This window comes from Dermacentor variabilis, chromosome 1 (assembly GCF_050947875.1).
Source record: "Dermacentor variabilis isolate Ectoservices chromosome 1, ASM5094787v1, whole genome shotgun sequence".
Classification (NCBI taxonomy): domain Eukaryota; kingdom Metazoa; phylum Arthropoda; class Arachnida; order Ixodida; family Ixodidae; genus Dermacentor; species Dermacentor variabilis.
The window spans coordinates 165,678,622-165,693,740 of record NC_134568.1 but is presented as its reverse complement, the minus strand read 5'-3'; positions in this window follow the sequence as shown (position 1 = coordinate 165,693,740).

Here is a 15,119-nt window from a genome sequence, read left to right as displayed (position 1 = left end):
CGTTACTTAGCGCCACATGTGTGACGAGGCATAGCATTCTTCCGGCTGAACAGAAAACACAGTGACACGATATCCGTTAAAAAAAGAAGTGACGCCATTTTTGTTGTGAAAGGCGCGACATTTGTTTATGTGGCCTGCCACTAGAGCTGCCTTTTCAAACGCCTCTCAATTCGACTCGATGGGCGTTTCGAACTTTTAGCACGGAAAGCGATGCAGCAAAACGTCACCCATACGGGTGTCAAAATCGTACCCATGCACAGAGTTTTTTTTTCCAAAGCAGAAAAAGCTTATTACGTTGAGCGCTGGTCGGCATCATCGCATCCCTAGCTCTTCAACCAGCGCAGCCGCATGAATGCAGCTAAAGTAAATAATTATCTGGTTGGCGTAACTCACTACTATTGACTAACGGGTTGAACACCGATGAAACACAGCCTGGCAAACACCCGGCCACCCGAATTCAAACAATCTTTGGCAATCCAAACAGCACAACGTGTGAGGGGACCGTATAGTAGTAGGTGAACTTTACGAGCACGCCTTTCTGCACGCATCAACAGTGGGACCGTACTGCAATTGATAACGGCGTAAATGCCACGCCCTCTTTTACAGCGAGTGCTGAAAAAAATGTATTTCTGATAGACGGTCAAGTAAAACAGATTTGTCTTTTTTTTCTCGCCACAAGTACATAACATTGAGTAGGAATTTTATTTTGTTGAATGAAATCAAGCTTTCTTGCTCCCCTCTGAAATAGTCGCGCTTTAATCGCTGCTCCATAACCAAAATCGCGGAACTAAACAAGAACATCGAAACACACTGCGCCCAGTTATGCAATCAGGATTGGGACGAGGTATGCGACGCCATGGACGGCAACATCAACACGGGCAAGACGTGGAAGATTCTCAAGCACCTGCTCGACCCGTCGGGCAGAAAGACAACGGCGAAAACGGAAATGACCAAGCTCAGACACGAGTACACAGGAAAAGACCCTGAGATGGGTGATGAAATCGTGAAGCTGTACCGTGAGAGACCTCCAACCGTTGAACAACGGAACTACTCGGGCTCTCCCAACGAGGGCCTCGAGAGAGACTTCTCCCAGCAAGAAATCAGGGCGGTCCTGCACATCACCAAGGCGAAGTCGGCTCCGGGGCCCGACAAAGTGACCAACAAGATGCTTTGGAACCTCGACGACCAGGCAACGAGCCGCATGACAGACTACATCAACGAGTGCTGGCGGAACAGCGGGATTCCCGACAAATGGAATAGGTCCGACATGATCCTCATCCCCAAGCTGGGTAAATCCTTAGAAATACAGAAAATGCGGCCGATCTCCCTCACTTCCTGCGTCGGTAAAGTGATGGAGCATGCCTGCCTGAGTAGAGTCAACGGATACCTGGAGTCAAACGACATGTACCACATCAACACTACTGGCTACAGAAGAGGGCTCTCTACCCAAGACGCCATGATACAACTCAAGGAGCAAGTCATAGACACCACGGGGCCTTGCTTGAGCGCAATACTTGGACTCGATCTAAAGAAGGCCTTCGACAGGGTCAAGCACGCGGTCATCTTTAACAGAATCACGAAACTCGGCCTGGCCGAATGAACATATAATTACATCCGAAATTCTCTTACGGCAAGAACCGCCAGAATCACACTGGACGAGGAGGAGACCATCCAGGTGGACATGCGCAGCGCCGGCACACCGCAAGGGTCCGTCGTGTCACCGATGCTCTAGAACCTCGTCGTGATCGGAGTATCGGAAATACTGGAGCGAATAGAAGGCATTAATCACACAGTACCTTGATTTGGGCGAGTTGGTTCATCTTGACAGTTTTCATAAAAAAAGTGCTAAAAACGAAGACGAAGCCGAATAAACACATACGACAGGACTGGCGCTACTTACAAGTGACGTTTATTACAAACGGTCATCTATTTATGCTCTGCGCATCACGTACATCATGCACTCCCATTATCATACACACAAAGATTGAAATGAATCATATCATGCATATGACTGTATGGTCAATCAGTTCAAGTGTTTAGATATCTCGACAGAAACGTCACTTTCTTTTCTTGCAAAATCAAAGATGAGTTCCTTCACAAATTAAAACAGGGAAGGAAGTTCCCAACTGAAGATCACGACAAAAGACCTGTACATGTGATTCCATACCTCCATAAACATTAACATAATTTGAAAAAGGTGGCATATCAACACAATGTCTATCTAGTTTTTTCAGTGCCGTGCAAATTGTCAGCAGTGTGTAACCTTCAAAACAAGAAGCACCAGAAACGCACGCAATATCACACTATTCGCCGGACCAATTACACCGAATGCACTTCAGATGTTGTGTATCAAATAGCCTTAGATTGTGGACACGTTTATATTGGACAAACCGGCCAGTGCTTCAATGACACGGCTAGACAGCCCAACAATGATGTCAGAAAAGGATACGGTGTACTCACTTGGGTGAGCACTGCAAGAAGTGTGCATGCACACCCATGTTTGGTGACTGTTGCGTTTCGCCTGCGACACGCGGTTTTGCCGGCGCGACTGCGGCGGGGCGGCAGACATTTTGGCCCGTTCGTCGTCGCCGCAACGCTCCCCGCCAGGTGTTTCCAGGCGTTTCCAGGCATGTTCCGATGCCACGTGTCTTCATGTGCGTGTGTGAGTGTATGTGCCATTGTGCCCGAACCAGGCGATGCGACAGCAGGGGTCATCCTCCCCTTCCAGTCATTGTGCCTGAACCAGGCGATGCGACAGCAGGGGTCATCCTCCCCTTCCAGTCATTGTGCCTGAACCAGGCGATGCGAAAGCAAGGGATCACCCTCTCATTCCAGTCATTGTGCCCGACCGGCAGCGCTACGACAGTGTGCGTCACCATTAGCCCATTGTACATTCACGTGCTCGTCTATTGAGGGGTTCCTTCTTGCCCTCAACTGCGAGAGTATAAAAACAGCTGCCCCCGGACGCCAAAAGAGGGCTCCGATTTCTTCTGTTGAGTAAAGTGCTCTCCCGTCTCTCTACTTCGGTCAACCTGACCGCCAACTCTTTGCGATGTTAAAATAAACAAGTTGTTTTGTTGTTACCAGTCGACTCATGCTTTGCCGGGACCTTCGGATGCTTCCAGTTGTACCCTAGGCCGCCAGGCCAACGCTACCCTTGGGGCTTGCGACCCAGGTACAACCACGGGCGTCAGCGCCGAGTTCCCAACAACCGATGCCATCGGTGCGATCGAAACATCTGGTTGCCAGCGGTGAGATCGCCTCCGACTTCAAACAACTGTCTGCCAGCGGTGAGATCGCGACAACGGAGGCCAGCAGCGAAGATATGCAGTTGACTGTATGCTGAGCAGCTCAACGACGATCCGGGAGCAGTGCAACGAGCCCTGTGTGATGACTGGTTGCCTGCAGCGGAACGACTGCGCTGGACTCTTGGCTGCGAGGTTTGGTGAGTGCGGGACTTTCTTCTTCTGAGCTTTGCCAGGCTTTTGTTAGTGTCAGAAACAGAGCTGGTAATTGTGGTTGTCGTTGCTGCCGGGTTAGTTTGCGGCAAGACAATAGTAAGCAGTAGAGAAAGCAGCATTCAGAGCAGCCATGGATTTGAAGTCGTTGCGCAAACCGAAATTGTTGGAGCTTGCAAGAGAGTTGGGTCTGGATGTCTCAGACAAACTAAGAAAACCTGAACTGCTAAAGGCTATTCTTGAGTTAGAGGCTGAGGATGACGAGCTGTCGGAATGCCTTGAGACCATTGAGGAGAGGGAGACTGCAAAAAGACAGGAGCGCGAACTTAAAGAACAGAAAGAAAAAGAAGAGCGTGAACGTAAAGAACAGAAAGAGCGAGAGCAACAAGAGCGTGACCGTCAACACGCTTTGGAAATGAAGCGTCTTGAGGTAGAGATGGAACGCGCTCGTAATGGAAGTCAGGCACACGGTGCAGGAGAACGCGTATTGTTCAAAATGACTGACCTGATGCGGCCGTTTAAGCTTGGAGAGGACATTGGTTTGTTCCTGGTTAACTTTGAGCGAACGTGCGAGAAGCAGGGGTTCTCTCGGGAAACGTGGCCACAGCGCTTGCTCACTTTGTTACCCGGCGAGGCGGCCGACGTAGTCGCTCGCTTGGATATAGAGGAGGCAGAGGATTTCGACACAGTGAAATCGAGTCTTCTAAAAAAGTACCGGCTGTCTGCGGAGGCGTTCCGTCGGAAGTTTCGGGAAAATGAGAAAGGCAAAAGTGAGTCATATACAGAGTTTGCGTATAGGCTTATGTCGAACATGCAGGAGTGGCTCAAAGAAGAGAAAGCGTTTGGTGACCACGATAAAGTTCTGCAGTGCTTCGGGCTAGAACAGTTTTATAGTCGGTTACCGGAGAACGTGCGATACTGGGTCTTGGATAGGCCAGACGTTTGTACGGTGGCTAAAGCCGCTGAGCTAGCCGAGGAGTTTGTGACGCGTCGGGCTCGCGGAGCTAAGGACGGTCAAAAGGGTGAATTTGGCTTGAAGTTTGAGAGACCGAAGTTCACACCCATGAGAGCAAAGGGGAACACGCGTAGTGCGGATGCGAGTGGAAGCAGTGCGACCGAACCTAAGGAGACGGCGGCAGCCGAAGCCGAACGCAGAAAGCGGTTCGAGATGAGGCAAGCGCGCGTTTGTTATACGTGCCAGAAGCCGGGTCACTTTTCGGCGCAGTGTCCGGAAACAACACCAAAAGTTGTGTTTTTTTCAATAGGCAGCACTGACGAGAACATGAAGCTTCTCGAGCCTTACATGCGAGACCTCCTCGTGAACGGGATAGAGTGCCGAGTGCTTCGCGATTCCGCAGCTACGATGGATGTAGTTCACCCGTCTTACGTAGAACCCCATATGTTCACGGGCGAGTGCGCATGGATCAAGCAAGCCGTGGAAGCTCATAGCGTGTGTCTGCCAGTAGCAAAGGTGCTTATTGAAGGACCTTTCGGAGCGCTTGAGACGGAGGCGGCAGTGTCATCTATGCTGCCACCCCAGTACCCGTACCTATTTTCAAACAGGTCCGATCACCTCCTGCGCGAGAAGGGGCTTTTGTTTGGTGAAGCTAGTGTTCAGGCCTTAACCAGATCGAAGGTTCGGGAGCTCGCTGCAAAGGCGGTAGTTGCGGGGCCGACGTTATCAAACAACGAAAAAGGGTCAGAGGCGCAGCAAGCTGATATTCAGAGCACGCCCGAACTGAATAAACTTGAGTCTGTAACGTTAAAGGCACCAGATACCGGAGAGGAAAATCCCGATGCGGGAAAGTTAGAAGAGCTATCTACTGATTTGCTCATCGCGCCTACGTCAGACGGACTTAATAGGTTGCTAAAAGTCAGCCGGTCGGCTTTGATAGCCGAGCAAAAAAAGGATGGCAGCCTGGAAAACGTGCGCTGCAATGTCAAAGAAGGTATCGCCAGGAAAACTGCGAGTTTTGTGGAAAGAGGTGGAGTCCTGTACCGGAAGTATCTAGACCGCCGAGGAGTGGAGTTCGATCAGCTGATCGTGCCTCAATGCTATCGTCAGGATCTGTTGCGCTTGACGCATGGGGGTTCGTGGTCCGGACACCTAGGAGTTAAGAAAACTAAGGACCGTCTCTTGCAAGAGTACTATTGGCCAGGGTGTTTTCGGGACGCAGACCACTTCGTGAGGTCATGTGACACCTGTCAGCGGGTGGGCAAACCAGGGGACAAATCGAGGGCGCCGTTGAAATTGGTACCTATCATTACGGAGCCTTTTAGACGGCTCGTTATTGATACAGTGGGAGCTCTGCCGGTAACAGCCACGGGGTACAGACACATTTTGACTGTGATCTGCCCAGCGACAAAGTTCCCTGAAGCAGTGCCGCTTAAAGAACTCAGCTCAGTTGAGATAGTCAATGCACTACTGTCCATATTTGCGCGAGTTGGTTTTCCTGCGGAAATCCAATCAGATCAGGGCACAGTGTTTACTAGCGCTTTGACGACAACTTTTCTCGAAAGGTGTGGGGTAAAGCTGCTACACAGCTCCGTGTACCACCCACAGTCGAATTCCGTTGAGAAGCTCCACTCCGTCATGAAGCGCGTGTTGAGAGCCTTGTGTTTTGAACATCAAACTGACTGGGAGCTGTGTCTGCCTGGGGTGATGTTTGCTTTAAGGACCGCGCCGCATGCGGCTACGGGGTTTTCGCCAGCTGAACTGGTGTACGGTCGCTCGCTTCGATCTCCGCTTCGCATGCTTCGAGAATCATGGGAAGGTAGGGGCGACGACCCAGTCGTGGTGGAGTACGTACTTAAGCTCCTCGAACGCTTAAGAAGGGCACAGGAGTTGTCAGGTGAAGCAATGACAAAGGCCCAGCAGAGGGCCAAGGTTTATTATGATCGGACAGCCAGGGCCCGTCGTTTTGAGGTGGGCGATGAGGTCATGATATTGCGCACATCGCTAAACAACAAACTAGACGTGCAGTGGGAGGGCCCAGCACGAATTGTTCAGAAACTGTCGGACGTTAACTACGTGGTAAGTCTGCCAGGAAAGCGGAAAGCACAGCAAGTTTACCACTGTAATCTGCTCAAACCTTATAGACAAAGGGAAGCAGTGGTGTGCATGATGGTAAACGTTCCTGAAGAGCTTCCGGTCGAGCTTCCGGGACTAGGCTCAGTGACGAACAGGGAAGACACCGGTCAAGTCATTAGTGACCTTATCAGTAAAGCACCGCTGTCGCCCGAGCAGAAAACCGAACTACACCAGCTATTACAAGAGTTTCAAGGTCTGTTCTCTGAGAGGCCTGGTAGGACTTCTGTACTTACTCATGATATAGAACTTACCTCCCCAGAGCCAGTACGATCCAAGGCGTATCGGGTGTCACCCCGCCAGAGCGATATTATGGAGGCTGAGGTAAAGAAAATGCTACAGCTCGGTGTTATTGAGGCAGGTGAGAGTGATTATACCTCCCCTTTGATTTTAGTTAAGGTACCGGGCAAGGAACCTCGTCCTTGCGTCGACTACCGCAGGCTTAATTCCATCACTAAGGATCAAATTTATCCGATCCCTAACATCGAGGAGCGCCTTGAGAAAGTTAGTAGCGCTCAGTTTATTTCCACCCTAGATCTTGTCAGGGGTTATTGGCAGGTTCCACTCACAGAAGAGGCTAGTAGGTATGCGGCGTTCATTTCACCAATGGGAACATTCCGTCCTAAAGTGTTGAGTTTTGGTTTGAAGAACGCGCCATACTGTTTTTCAAGCCTCATGGATAAAGTGTTGCGGGGACAGCAAGAATTCGCTTTACCGTATCTAGACGACGTAGCGATATTCTCCGCATCCTGGTCTGAGCATATGGCACACTTGCGGGCAGTGCTAACCCGCCTGCGCGAAGCGGGCTTGACAGTCAAGGCTCCTAAGTGCCAGTTAGCACAGGCCGAGGTTGTCTACCTCGGTCACGTGATTGGTCAGGGTCGTCGCCGCCCCTCTGAAATAAAAGTGGCCGCTGTGCGAGACTTTCCGCAACCGCGCACAAAGACCGATATTCGGTCGTTCTTAGGTGTCGCCGGCTACTATCAGAGGTACATCCCCAGGTACTCTGATATCGCGGCTCCCCTGACGGATGCTCTAAGAAAGTCAGAGCCTCAAACAGTCGTCTGGGACGAGACAAAGGAAAGAGCTTTTAGCGCCCTAAAGAGTGCCCTAACAAACCAGCCTGTGCTACGATCGCCAGACTATACAAAAGGGTTCGTTGTTCAGTGCGATGCTAGTGAGCGAGGCATGGGCGTTGTACTGTGCCAACGGGAAAATGGAGAAGTAGAACACCCCGTCCTGTATGCTAGTCGTAAGCTGACCAGTCGTGAGCAGGCGTATAGCGCCACCGAGAAAGAGTGTGCGTGTCTCGTGTGGGCCGTTCAGAAATTGTCATGCTATCTAGCCGGCTCGAGGTTTATCATTGAGACGGATCACTGCCCTCTCCAATGGCTGCAGACCATCTCTCCCAAAAATGGCCGCCTCCTGCGCTGGAGCCTCGCTTTACAACAATATTCCTTTGAGGTGCGTTACAAAAAGGGGAGTCTCAACGGTAACGCCGATGGCTTAAGTCGAAGCCCCTAACGTAAGAATCAGCCTCAAAATTGTTGGTTACTGATGTTTTTCTTCCTGAGGCAGGATTTTTTTTAACATATTGCTTTTGTTTAGTGTTTCAAAGTGATGATATGCTTTCTAGTGCAATTTTCCAATTTGTGGACGCGTTCTGAGTGATGCTAGACTACTGTAAGGAACTAGGCAGTGGTATAAAAAGGGGAAAGAGCCTGGCAGGGCTTAGTGAGGGTTGTGCCGTGCTTGCTGACTGAGCGGTTGAGTTTCAGCGTAGTTCTAACGCTTGCCGGGAACGAGAACAAAAATGTGAACTCTCCCGAAGTCACTTTGCAGTGTCCCGTGCGAACCTGAACGAGAGAACAAGGCCTTCTCTGTGCGCTGCGCCCATGAAACGTCGAGGGACGCCCGACTTCGGTTATGAGCATCATCGAGCGACATCCCTCCGGACAGCGGATGCAGTCCCCTGTCCATCGGGATCTCCTTCCCCCGGCGGGGCGGTCTGTTGCGTTTCGCCTGCGACACGCGGTTTTGCCGGCGCGACTGCGGCGGGGCGGCAGACATTTTGGCCCGTTCGTCGTCGCCGCAACGCTCCCCGCCAGGTGTTTCCAGGCGTTTCCAGGCATGTTCCGATGCCACGTGTCTTCATGTGCGTGTGTGAGTGTATGTGCCATTGTGCCCGAACCAGGCGATGCGACAGCAGGGGTCATCCTCCCCTTCCAGTCATTGTGCCTGAACCAGGCGATGCGACAGCAGGGGTCATCCTCCCCTTCCAGTCATTGTGCCTGAACCAGGCGATGCGAAAGCAAGGGATCACCCTCTCATTCCAGTCATTGTGCCCGACCGGCAGCGCTACGACAGTGTGCGTCACCATTAGCCCATTGTACATTCACGTGCTCGTCTATTGAGGGGTTCCTTCTTGCCCTCAACTGCGAGAGTATAAAAACAGCTGCCCCCGGACGCCAAAAGAGGGCTCCGATTTCTTCTGTTGAGTAAAGTGCTCTCCCGTCTCTCTACTTCGGTCAACCTGACCGCCAACTCTTTGCGATGTTAAAATAAACAAGTTGTTTTGTTGTTACCAGTCGACTCATGCTTTGCCGGGACCTTCGGATGCTTCCAGTTGTACCCTAGGCCGCCAGGCCAACGCTACCCTTGGGGCTTGCGACCCAGGTACAACCACGGGCGTCAGCGCCGAGTTCCCAACAACCGATGCCATCGGTGCGATCGAAACATGACACAACCTTCCTTAGGAAGGGAAACACAAAAACGGATAGAGAAATAGTTGAGGCATATTTTATAAGGAAAGCAAGCGACAAGTGCGTCAGCTGTACATCTTTGATTTTGCAAGAAAAAGAAGTGACGTTTCTGTCGAGATATCTAGACACTTGAACTGATTGACCATACAATCGTATGTATGATATGATTCATTTGAACCTTTGTGTGTATGATAATGAGTGTATGATGTACGTGATGCGCAGAGCATAAAATGCCAGTTGGAAGTAGCGCCAGTCCTGTCGTATGTGTTCCTTCGACTTTGTCTTCGTCTTGAGCGGTTTTTTATGAAACGTGTTAATCACACAGTTTATGCAGACGACATTACGATTTGGACCACGAAGTACGCAAGCGAGGGCGATATGGAGAACAGACTTCAAGGGGCGGTGGAGGCAACCGAAAATCAGCTGGAGGGCACCGGACTAGAATGCTCGCCGGAGAAATCGGAATTGCTGCTCTACCGCGCCAGTAGGCTAGGCAAACCGTCCAGAGACGTAGCAGAACTACACACGAGGGGAATCAGATTAACAACGAGAAAAGGTGCGGAGATACCCATGGTCCAAAAGATCACAGTCCTGGGTCTCTTGATCGAAGGTAGAGGATCAAACGCGGAAACTATAACGCGCCTGGAAAAGAAAGTCACCGCGACCGTTCGGCTAATACAGAGGGTCTCCAACAACAGAAGGGGCATTAAAGAAAGAAACGTCGTACGGCTCGTCCAGGCCTTCGTGATCAGCCACGTCGCGTACGTGGCGGCATTCGGCCGCTGGAACAAGGCTGAGAAAGACAAGGTCGACGCGCTCATTAAAAAAGCATATAGAATGGGACTTGGTCTCCCTCAATACACAAGAAAGGAAAGGTTGCTACAACTCGGAGTTCATAGCACGATGGAGGAAATCTCGGAAGCACAGAGGATAGCGCAACTCGACAGGCTCTCCGGAACCAAGGCGGGCAGAGGAATCATGGAAAAGATCGGCATAAATTACCACGGAATGAAGGGCCCCAATACGCAGATTCACCCGGACGTCTAAGCCGCAATAAACACGGAAAATATCCCGAGGATTATGCACTCCGTGCACAATGTCGAGAGAAGAAAATTCCGCACGAAAACGATTCTCAAAAACCATGGCAGGCGGGAGGGTTGCTCTTCGTAGACCCCGCCCGGTACCCCCGAAACAGGGTCGACAATGGTGGCATCGGCGGTGACGAGGGCACCTCCCTCTTCGCAATGGCAGTCGTAGGCACGACAGGAAAGACTGTGACTGCGGGCTCCGCAAGGACCAGATCGTCGGAGGCAGTGGAAGAAACGGCAATCGCATTGGCTGTAATCAACGGTCGGCTACAAGAACGAACAATAATCAGCGACTCCAAGACGGCCAGTAGGAACTTCACAAAGGGCTGGGCCTCCATCGAGGCGGCCAAAATCCTGAACCGCAGAGCAGAAGACTTCAAGAACGACAAAGTCACAACCAAATACCTCAAATGGAGGCCGGCATGTATGGGAGAGGTAACCACGACTGCCCCTCCCAACCTCAACGAGAAGGCCCACTGAGCTGCGTGAGAACTAACCCGTCGCGACTGGGACAGTGACGGTCCAACACCCCGCAACCCCAGGGGAAGGGGGGAGGACTGCGGCGGAGGTGATAGAGAACACGGAGGAGACGACAACGACAAAGTAGCGATACAAGACGACAGGGACAGATTGGTCACGTACCACGACATACTGGCACACTATACAAAACAAAGAGAAGCATACCCATAACCCCACAAACAACTCGACAGGTCTTAAGAAACAGATGGAAGAAGGTTGCAAACCAGAACGTTCCGAAACCCAGCACACTTAAACAGAGTAAATTCGTTGGCTGTATCTACCCATCACCGAGCTCTAGTATAAACACGTTTTGCTGGGCTCTAGATGAAATTTTGCACACTGTTTTGAATGAAAACGAGAACATGGTTATCATGGGAGAACTAAATATCAGTCTTCTAGTTGAGGAATGCGCTTACAGCAGAGAATACATTAGCATCTGTCATGGATACGGTATCGAGTCTTTGTTACAACTACCTACTAGGTGCGTCTCTAACTCGAGTACGCTCATCGATCATGCACTAACAAACCCGCTTTATCCCCCTAAGGCTTTTATCGTACGAAGCAACATAACCGACCACTTTCCAATTGTGCTCTGTTTTCCACGTCTTAATCGGGCCTTGGAAACTCTGTACACAAAACCTAGGTTTGACAAAGAACATTTCATAGAGCTAGTTAACAGTTCAGATTGGTCGCGTGTAACATCATTAAATGACGCTGAAGCCTCTTATAATGAGTTATCTGGCATAATTAAAGCTTGTATATCCTCAGCAACAACAATAGTTAAGTGCCGTAAACATTTTGCCTCCCCTTCAAACCCTTGGCTTACACCAGGATTGTTGAAGAGCATGCGCAAGAAAGAAAAGCTGTATCGTAAATGCAAAAATAGACCATTTAACCAATCTCTTAAGCTTCGGTACAAGAAGTTTTGCACCTTACTGACATATCTATTTAAACAAGCGAAGAAAACGTACTATGAAAATGTAATAAATCCAACTGGGAACGATTCCTGAAAACAATGGCAGATACTTAATGCGTTTCTGAAAAAGAATCCTACTAGGAATAGAATAACTAAAATTCAAGAAAAAGACTGCATACATACAAACCCTGAAGATATTGCATGCGCCTTCAGCAACTTTTTTGCTACTGTGCCTGATATCCCTGGCGCAAATGACACTTACATGTCGCGGTTGTCACAACAATCATTTTATCTCTTCCTAACTACACCCAGTGAAGTTCGCGCAACAATTATGAATCTTAAAAATTGCAGTCCTGGTTTAGATTCCATATGCTCGTATCATATCAAAGAAATTGTTGACAGCATATGTGAAGCTTCCAGTCACGTTTTCAATTTAACCTTTAACACTGCCGTTTTTCCTAGTGACTTGAAAAGATCAAAAATTTTTCCTGTGCACAAAAAAGGAGACGTCCCCTTACTCGCAAACTACAGGCCCATATCCATCTTGCCGTGTTTCAGTAAAGCAATAGAAAAACTAATAGCACAGCGCCTATCTAACTACTTGGACAAGTTCCACCTATTAACACGAAGACAGTTTGGTTTTCTTGCTGGATATTCTACTAACCTAGCTTTAATCACACTCACTGACAAGATCAAAGCGGAAATTGATGGGGGCAGATTCGTAGGATCTGTATTTATCGATTACTCGAAAGCATTCGATTCCCTTAATCACAACATTCTCCTTACTAAACTCAGCGCATATGGCATAACATGTCCATCTTTAGAGGTACTGTGAAGCTAGTTACACGACAGACAGCAACAGGTTTGCATTTCAGGAGTGCTGTCTGACACAAAAATAATTAACACTGGCGTTCCACAGGGGTCCATACTCGGTCCCCTCTTATTTCTAATCTTCTTTAATGATTTACCAAACTGCCTAAGTTCTACAGAATGTCTTTTGTACGCGGATGACACCACTGTTTACGCCTCCCATAACGACCTCTTTACGCTAATTGAGCGCTTAAATGAAGAACTAAATAATGTCAGTAGTTGGTGCAAAAAGATTTGCTAATTAACCAACAGAAAACAAAGTTTATGGTTCCTATTTCACAGAGTGAACCTCGACCTAACCTTCCACCACTGTACATAGCTTCTCACCCAATGTTACCATCTAATGAGTGCTCATTGTTAGGTGTTCAATTAGACTCCTTTCTAAAGTTTAATTTGCATGTCAGCTTCATAAAAAAGAAAGCTGCCTATGGTATCAGGGTGCTTTTAAAGGCCAGACAGTACTTTCAAAAGCACACTCTCCTGACATTGTTTTATGCCTTCACTTATAGCCATTTAAATTACTGTATCAGTTCTTGGGGTCTTACATATCGCTGTCATATAGCTCCCTTGTAGCACATCCAAAATAACGTTGTCCGTGTCATCGCTTCAGCTCCTTATAACGCTCATATTACCCCCATCTTCACTGAGTTAAGTATCCTCACAACAAATAAAATTATCTGGTACAACCGCAGCATCGTTATTTACCGCCTTCTTAAAAACCCACAATTACATTATATCATTGTCCGGAATAGGCTTGCTAATCCTAACACTACCAGGTTCTCTTTACAAAGTAACCTTTTACTTCCAAAATCACGCAGCAACTACGGCAAACTAACTGTTGGTTTTGCTAGTGTGAAAATGTGGAATAATTTACCTGCTCACGTGAAATCCTCACCTACATTATCGTCATACCAACGTTCACTGAGAGCGTATATTAATACCTTGTAAACTGCATCCATTCTTTGAAGTGTTTTTTATGTTGCTTATTATGTACATTTTTTATGTTGTGATGTGTTGCCATAGGTTTTATTACTTTAACACTGGTAGAAATTGTGTAATCCGTTGTTTGTTTATAACCGCAACTGACGCCTTTTTATTTATATATCATTATGTAACTAAGAACAAGAGCTCCCGCTGCAGTTTCTAACTGTGGGAACTCTTTCTGTATAACTTATACTGCCTATATGTACCACTAATGAATGGAGCAATAAACTTGAAACTTGAAGACAGTACCCAGGCGCGAGCTGCAAGCTCTGCAAGCACGAACACGCAAACATGGCACACGTCTTATAGAAATGCAAAAAGATCAAATCAATATACGTAGAGGACAACATAGAACCAGACCTTCTCGAGCATCGATGGCTAAGCGCTCTGACTATAGCTTGGAACTACACGACCAAGAATGGGCAATCCAACAGGCCCGGGCAGCGGTGGAAAGGCTATGCCTCTCCGTACATAATGCCCTGGTGGCCTGAGGCCGGGCTGGCAACCTGGCAGGTCTTTTTCTCGTTAAAGTTTTTTTCCGTCCGTCCGTCCCATAACCACCCTTGCTGATGTGGCTGACAATTGGTTCCGGACCGCCTTTCGCTGGAATCGTCGCAACCCATTTGGATCCACCTTGTGGTTGATACCTGCTTTTGAAGAGTTCTAGCGCAAAAACGTTTGTGAACACAGGCTAATGTCTTAAATCATTCTTTAAAACAAAAAGACTCAGTATTTATTATCTGTTACTTTAAAAAGAAATGCCTTGCAAGTTTGAAGGAAACACTTGGGCAGGCCCGTTAAGGGCACAGGCAATTAAGCGTGTGAAGTGTTGCGAAGAGAATACGGCGCACGTTTACGGCAGCAGGCTTTTTTTCTGAATAAAGAACGTCGCAAGAACCGACGCTTCGCGGCATCTAATAGCAGCGAAAATCCGGCAGAATCGATCTCACTATGAATGCCGACGTCAATGCGACTAGCATTGAAGCAATGTAGCAACACACCGTTTCGCGAACGCCGAAACGTTTGTGCAGCCCAGCTTGTCTCTCACGCTTCTTGGTGCACAAGCTGCTCCATCTAGCGAAGTCGCCATAAAGTCTGTGCATGGCGCGGGTTTGATTGCGGCATGCATCGGATAAATTTAAAAAGATAATTTCTGTCATTGTGGAGTGGCACACAGCGAGTGAGACATGCCTATTTATTGACACATACCCAAGTTAACGGAATAAAGGTTAAGTGACGACAGGCAGACTCTTATTCGCACATGCCCAGCGTTCCAAGTTGGTATCAAAGAGTTTCATTGAGGAGCAGCACAGACCGAGTGGCACCTGCTCAGTGCTTCAGGTCGGCATCAAAGAGGTATTGAAGAGCGTTACATACCCAGCACCGAAACCCCAGTGGCTGATGTCGGCGTCAATTCGTTGGAGATCGGCACAT